This window comes from Drosophila subpulchrella, unplaced genomic scaffold, assembly GCF_014743375.2.
Source record: "Drosophila subpulchrella strain 33 F10 #4 breed RU33 unplaced genomic scaffold, RU_Dsub_v1.1 Primary Assembly Seq153, whole genome shotgun sequence".
Lineage (NCBI taxonomy): Eukaryota > Metazoa > Arthropoda > Insecta > Diptera > Drosophilidae > Drosophila > Drosophila subpulchrella.
The window spans coordinates 16,060-25,000 of NW_023665492.1; the positions used below are offsets into that span (position 1 = coordinate 16,060).

The window sequence follows — 8,941 nt, forward strand, 5'->3', positions numbered from 1 at the left end:
AGTGATATATGGGTAAATTCTACCATTTATTCTTATGTATATGGCATTTCTATGCCATATTTATACAATCCATTCATATCTTAATGTATATTTATTATATTATACATTATTATGCCTTATAGGTATTATACCTATAAGCCATATCCATACGATTCATTCACTAGTGCCGCCCCTCACTAGGTTTATAATTGTTATATCATTGATATACAATTTATTTCTATATATATGGCATTTATATGCCATATCCATACAATGCATTCACATTTCAATGTATATTTACTTGTTATACATTATTATGCCTTATAGGTATTATACCTATAAGCCATATCCATACGATTCACTTATATAAATATATGTATATTTTTCTATACATAATTTTTTTTTACTTTTGTATGGTTTTCTATGCATATCCATAGTTTATATGGATATGCTTGGCGTTCTATATAGTATTGACAAATTCATATGCATAACATAAGTTTTGACCAATACGAGGAGGGGCCCGCCAACGACCACCTCCCTATAGTAGTTTTTTACCCCACGCACTATTGCGTGCCTGTTTACAGTACTAGTGCCAGCTATCACTAGGTTTATATATCGTGTTTCAGTGATATATGGGTAAATTCTACCATTTATTCTTATGTATATGGCATTTCTATGCCATATTTATACAATCCATTCATATCTTAATGTATATTTATTATATTATACATTATTATGCCTTATAGGTATTATACCTATAAGCCATATCCATACGATTCATTCACTAGTGCCGCCCCTCACTAGGTTTATAATTGTTATATCATTGATATACAATTTATTTCTATATATATGGCATTTATATGCCATATCCATACAATGCATTCACATTTCAATGTATATTTACTTGTTATACATTATTATGCCTTATAGGTATTATACCTATAAGCCATATCCATACGATTCACTTATATAAATATATGTATATTTTTCTATACATAATTTTTTTTTACTTTTGTATGGATTTCTATGCATATCCATAGTTTATATGGATATGCTTGGCGTTCTATATAGTATTGACAAATTCATATGCATAACATAAGTTTTGACCAATACGAGGAGGGGCCCGCCAACGACCACCTCCCTATAGTAGTTTTTTACCCCACGCACTATTGCGTGCCTGTTTACAGTACTAGTGCCAGCTATCACTAGGTTTATATATCGTGTTTCAGTGATATATGGGTAAATTCTACCATTTATTCTTATGTATATGGCATTTCTATGCCATATTTATACAATCCATTCATATCTTAATGTATATTTATTATATTATACATTATTATGCCTTATAGGTATTATACCTATAAGCCATATCCATACGATTCATTCACTAGTGCCGCCCCTCACTAGGTTTATAATTGTTATATCATTGATATACAATTTATTTCTATATATATGGCATTTATATGCCATATCCATACAATGCATTCACATTTCAATGTATATTTACTTGTTATACATTATTATGCCTTATAGGTATTATACCTATAAGCCATATCCATACGATTCACTTATATAAATATATGTATATTTTTCTATACATAATTTTTTTTTACTTTTGTATGGTTTTCTATGCATATCCATAGTTTATATGGATATGCTTGGCGTTCTATATAGTATTGACAAATTCATATGCATAACATAAGTTTTGACCAATACGAGGAGGGGCCCGCCAACGACCACCTCCCTATAGTAGTTTTTTACCCCACGCACTATTGCGTGCCTGTTTACAGTACTAGTGCCAGCTATCACTAGGTTTATATATCGTGTTTCAGTGATATATGGGTAAATTCTACCATTTATTCTTATGTATATGGCATTTCTATGCCATATTTATACAATCCATTCATATCTTAATGTATATTTATTATATTATACATTATTATGCCTTATAGGTATTATACCTATAAGCCATATCCATACGATTCATTCACTAGTGCCGCCCCTCACTAGGTTTATAATTGTTATATCATTGATATACAATTTATTTCTATATATATGGCATTTATATGCCATATCCATACAATGCATTCACATTTCAATGTATATTTACTTGTTATACATTATTATGCCTTATAGGTATTATACCTATAAGCCATATCCATACGATTCACTTATATAAATATATGTATATTTTTCTATACATAATTTTTTTTTACTTTTGTATGGTTTTCTATGCATATCCATAGTTTATATGGATATGCTTGGCGTTCTATATAGTATTGACAAATTCATATGCATAACATAAGTTTTGACCAATACGAGGAGGGGCCCGCCAACGACCACCTCCCTATAGTAGTTTTTTACCCCACGCACTATTGCGTGCCTGTTTACAGTACTAGTGCCAGCTATCACTAGGTTTATATATCGTGTTTCAGTGATATATGGGTAAATTCTACCATTTATTCTTATGTATATGGCATTTCTATGCCATATTTATACAATCCATTCATATCTTAATGTATATTTATTATATTATACATTATTATGCCTTATAGGTATTATACCTATAAGCCATATCCATACGATTCATTCACTAGTGCCGCCCCTCACTAGGTTTATAATTGTTATATCATTGATATACAATTTATTTCTATATATATGGCATTTATATGCCATATCCATACAATGCATTCACATTTCAATGTATATTTACTTGTTATACATTATTATGCCTTATAGGTATTATACCTATAAGCCATATCCATACGATTCACTTATATAAATATATGTATATTTTTCTATACATAATTTTTTTTTACTTTTGTATGGATTTCTATGCATATCCATAGTTTATATGGATATGCTTGGCGTTCTATATAGTATTGACAAATTCATATGCATAACATAAGTTTTGACCAATACGAGGAGGGGCCCGCCAACGACCACCTCCCTATAGTAGTTTTTTACCCCACGCACTATTGCGTGCCTGTTTACAGTACTAGTGCCAGCTATCACTAGGTTTATATATCGTGTTTCAGTGATATATGGGTAAATTCTACCATTTATTCTTATGTATATGGCATTTCTATGCCATATTTATACAATCCATTCATATCTTAATGTATATTTATTATATTATACATTATTATGCCTTATAGGTATTATACCTATAAGCCATATCCATACGATTCATTCACTAGTGCCGCCCCTCACTAGGTTTATAATTGTTATATCATTGATATACAATTTATTTCTATATATATGGCATTTATATGCCATATCCATACAATGCATTCACATTTCAATGTATATTTACTTGTTATACATTATTATGCCTTATAGGTATTATACCTATAAGCCATATCCATACGATTCACTTATATAAATATATGTATATTTTTCTATACATAATTTTTTTTTACTTTTGTATGGATTTCTATGCATATCCATAGTTTATATGGATATGCTTGGCGTTCTATATAGTATTGACAAATTCATATGCATAACATAAGTTTTGACCAATACGAGGAGGGGCCCGCCAACGACCACCTCCCTATAGTAGTTTTTTACCCCACGCACTATTGCGTGCATGTTTACAGTACTAGTGCCAGCTATCATTAGGTTTATATATCGTGTTTCAGTGATATATGGGTAAATTCTACCATTTATTCTTATGTATGTATATGGCATTTCTATGCCATATTTATATAATTCATTCATATCTTAATTTATATTTATTATATTATACATTATTATGCCTTATAGGTATTATACCTATAAGCCATATCCATACGATTCATATACTAGTGCAGCCCCTCACTAGGTTTATATATCTCATTTTAATTATATATTGGTAAATTCTATTATTTATTCTTGTGTATATGGCACTTATATGCCGCCATATCTATAAAAATGCATTTATATTTCAATGTATATTTTCTATATTATACATTATTATGCCTTAAAAAGTTATTATACCTACCATAAGGCGATATCCATACGATTCATTTATATAAAAGATATATGTATAATTTTCTATACATAATTTTTTTTTATGAATATATGGGTTTCCTAAGCATATCCATATAATACATTTAGTTTTATATGGATTAGATTGGTCTTCTTTATTGTATTGCCAAACTCATATTGATAAAATAAGTTTTGAACAATAAGAGGATCAGCCGCCAACCAACCAACCACTGCTACCATTGGAGGAACATATACTTACTTTTTATATGTCCTCTTACTTGAATGGTCCTCTCTTTACTTGAAAATTTCATTACCATAGGAATCTATTTATACATGGAATATGATTTCCACTACTTTTTCGCGTCACTAATAATTAATATGACGATACAGACTTGCTACCATAACATAAGTCTTGAACAATAATAGGAGCAGCCGCCAACCAACCACCAACCAACCAACCACTGCTACCATTGATAGTAATTTTATATGTCCTCTTTAGTTGAATTTCAATACCATAGGAATATTTATACATGGAATATGTTTTGCCACTACTTTTTCGCGTCACTAATAATATGACGATACAGTCTTGCTACCATAACATAAGTTTTGAACAATAAGAGGAGCAGACACACCAACCAACCAACCGCGCTGCTACCATTATATATACTTATATTTATATAAGTCCTCTTTACTTGAATGGCCTCTTTACTTGAATTTCAATACCATAGGAATATTTATTTATACATGGAATATGTTTTGCCACTACTTTTTCGCGTCACTAATAATATGACGATATAGACTTGCTACCATAACATAAGTTTTGAACAATAAGAGGAGCAGACACCAACCAACCAACCGCTGCTACCATTGAATGAACCATATATACAAACTTTTATATATGTCCTCTTTACTTGAATTTTAATACCATAGGAATATTTATACATGGAATATGTTTGCCACTTTATCATCGCGTCACTAATAAGATGACGATACATTTTGTTTGTTCAATATTTACTTATATATTGATGTTTCCAATTTAGGTCTTTTATATTTCTTCTTCCCTACCTTACACACCACAAACAAAGTGGCGTGCGATGCTGCAAGCAAGCATAATGATTATGCCCGCTTGCAACATCTTTATTATCGAATCATCAAGCAAAGGATAAGCTTCAGTGGATCGCAGTATGGCAGCTGCTCAACCACTTACAACACCTTGCCTGTTACAAAAGTCGTTTACAATTGATTCTAGGCTTTGTCATTGTATTAAATAATGCTTTTATATGTAACTAGCGCGGCATCAGGTGATCAAAGATCCTCCCAATTTACTATGTTACAAATTACATTGGCATCACATCCATTGTCGTTTATAAAGTAAATTATAAACTTTAAATGGTTTAGAAGCCATACAATGCAAATTGCCCCTTATTTATCATTGCAGTCCAGCACGGATACGACCTTAGAGGCGTTCAGGCATAATCCAACGGACGTAGCGTCATACCACTGTTCGCTCGAACAAGTATTGTGCCATTGGTCCGTACCTGCGGTTCCTCTCGTACTACGCAGGAATGCTGTCGCAACAACGTTTTGTCATTAGTAGGGTAAAACTAACCTGTCTCACGACGGTCTAAACCCAGCTCACGTTCCCTTGCATGGGTGAACAATCCAACGCTTGGTGAATTTTGCTTCACAATGATAGGAAGAGCCGACATCGAAGGATCAAAAAGCGACGTCGCTATGAACGCTTGGCCGCCACAAGCCAGTTATCCCTATGGTAACTTTTCTGACACCTCTTGTTAAAAACTCTTTAAACCAAAAGGATCGATAGGCCGAGCTTTTGCTGTCCCTGTGTGTACTGAACACCGAGATCAAGTCAGCATTTGCCCTTTTGCTCTATGTGTGGTTTCTGTCCGCACTGAGCTGGCCTTGGGACACCTCCGTTATTATTTGAGAGATGTACCGCCCCAGTCAAACTCCCTACCTGGCAATGTCCTTGAATTGGATCATACCTGAGTAATTGGAGTTATACCAAATTTTCAAATCAAAAATACATAAATGCACCGTTTTATTAAAGAATTTGTTTGCGATTATATAACAAACTCGTGATACTTTGATCAAGAAGCTTGCATCAAAACCCAATACCATAAGATATAATAAATATATCCGTATAATGGCTAGGAAATGATACACGTTCCATTTAATCAAGTAAGTAAGGAAACAATAAGAGTAGTGGTATTTCATTGGCGATACCAAACCGAAGTCTAATATCTCCCACTTATTCTACACCTCTTATGTCTCCTTACACTGCCAGATTAGAGTCAAGCTCAAAAGGGTCTTCTTTCCCCGCTAATTATTCCAAGCCCGTTCCCTTGGCTGTGGTTTCGCTAGATAGTAGATAGGGACAGTAGGAATCTCGTTAATCCATTCATGCGCGTCACTAATTAGATGACGAGGCATTTGGCTACCTTAAGAGAGTCATAGTTACTCCCGCCGTTGACCCGCGCTTACTTGAATTTCTTCACTTTGACATTCAGAGCACTGGGCAGAAATCACATTGTGTCAACACCCGCTAGGGCCATCACAATGCTTTGTTTTAATTAGACAGTCGGATTCCCCAAGTCCGTGCCAGTTCTGAATTGATTGTTAATTGATAATCGTTATAATTAATAAGAACTAATTGGTTTAACCCAATTAGTATTCTTAAAAATTTTAGCAAGAAAGTTCCACAATTGGCTACGTAACTAAACTATCCGGGGAACAAGTGACCAACATAAATGCCAGACACTCTATTTACCCAGAACGAGCACATAAACCATGTTATTGTTTCCCAATCAAGCCCGACTATCTCAATCTTCAGAGCCAATCCTTATCCCGAAGTTACGGATCTAATTTGCCGACTTCCCTTACCTACATTATTCTATCGACTAGAGACTCTTCACCTTGGAGACCAGCTGCGGATATTGGTACGGCCTGTTGAGAAGTTTGCGTGTCCCCACCATAAATTTTCAAGGTCCGAGGAGAAAATATCGACACAACAGTATATGTCATGCTCTTCTAGCCCATCTACCATATCTCTCTGCGAAAGACTTCCATGGTAGTACGGCTATAAAACAGAAAAGAAAACTCTTCCGATATCTCTCGACGGCTTCTTTATGGTCGTTCCTGTTGCCAGGATGAGCACGAGGCCCATATTTAATAACAAACGGATACTCAACAGGTTACGGAATTGGAACCGTATTCCCTTTCGTTCAAAATTATTCAAGTATATTAATTAGCTTGATTTATATAATATAATTATATTTGTATGGCATTTGTGTTTTACTTGAAAATTTTCGGCTTTCGCCTTGAACTTAGGACCGACTAACTCGTGATCAACCACTGTTCACACGAAACCCTTCTCCACTTCAGTCCTCCAAGGTCTCATTCGATTATTTGCTACTACCACCAAGATCTGTACCAATGGCAGCTCCATGCAGGCTTACGCCAAACACTTCTACGCATACCATTGTACCTTCCTACTCACTAAAGTTTCAAAATTTATATCACAAGTAATATAAATCATCTACTTTAGCGGTAATGTATAGGTATACAACTTAAGCGCCATCCATTTTAAGGGCTAGTTGCTTCGGCAGGTGAGTTGTTACACACTCCTTAGCGGATTTCGACTTCCATGATCACCGTCCTGCTGTTTTAAGCAACCAACGCCTTTCATGGTATCTGCATGAGTTGTTAATTTGGGCACCGTAACATTACGTTTGGTTCATCCCACAGCGCCAGTTCTGCTTACCAAAAGTGGCCCACTGGGCACATTATATCATAACCTTGAACTTCATATCAAGAAAGTTAAGGTTCTTACCCATTTAAAGTTTGAGAATAGGTTAAGATCGTTTCGACCCTAAGGCCTCTAATCATTCGCTTTACCAGATAAGATTATTTTATATAACATTAAAATGCACCAGCTATCCTGAGGGAAACTTCGGAAGGAACCAGCTACTAGATGGTTCGATTGGTCTTTCGCCCCTATACTCAATTCTGACAATCGATTTGCACGTCAGAACTGTTTCGGTCTTCCATCAGGGTTTCCCCTGACTTCAACCTGATCAAGTATAGTTCACCATCTTTCGGGTCACAGCATATATGCTCAAGGTACGTTCCAGTTAGAGGCATAAATAATATAAATATCATTATACATAACTATATAGAACGCCCCGGGATTGTGTTAATTAGCTATAAATAGTTAAAAAACTAATCCCATTATTAGTCAAGTTAATTACGCTATTAGGTTTATATCCCAATAACTTGCACATATGTTAGACTCCTTGGTCCGTGTTTCAAGACGGGTCCCGAAGGTATCCTGAATCTTTCGCATTGTTAATCATACAAGTGCATATAATAAACACAAAAATCAATGATAATTATGCCATTATATAATTCCGAAAAATTAACGCACTGTATTCATATAAATCTATCAGCACTTTATCAAATTAATAACATTTATTCTGTGTTAAAATGCAAGCAAATTAATTTGAATAAACTATAAGTTATATTTTATGATAAATTTTGTATGCTAATAGATTACAATGTCCTTATATGGAAAAAATGCACACTATTATCATAATATTGTTTAAATATTACAATTTTAATGATGAATTTTCCATAACGGATATTCAGGTTCATCGGGCTTAACCTCTAAGCAGTTTCACGTACTGTTTAACTCTCTATTCAGAGTTCTTTTCAACTTTCCCTCACGGTACTTGTTTACTATCGGTCTCATGGTTATATTTAGTTTTAGATGGAGTTTACCACCCACTTAGTGCTGCACTATCAAGCAACACGACTCTTTGGAAACATCATCTAGTAATCATTAACGTTATACGGGCCTGGCACCCTCTATGGGTAAATGGCCTCATTTAAGAAGGACTTAAATCGTTAATTTCTCATACTAGAATATTGACGCTCCATACACTGCATCTCACATTTGCCATATAGACAAAGT

General features: G+C 34.2%; 1 non-coding gene across 1 annotated transcript in view; it reads right to left on the minus strand.

The window, feature by feature from the left end:
- Positions 1 to 5,091: 5,091 nt before the first annotated feature.
- LOC119558979 overlaps positions 5,092 to 8,941 on the minus strand; it is a 3,971-nt gene continuing 121 nt past the window's right edge. Inside the window, exon 1 of the ribosomal RNA XR_005220565.1 lies at positions 5,092 to 8,941. This exon is cut by the window's right edge and continues 121 nt beyond it. This is a non-coding gene — a ribosomal RNA (large subunit ribosomal RNA).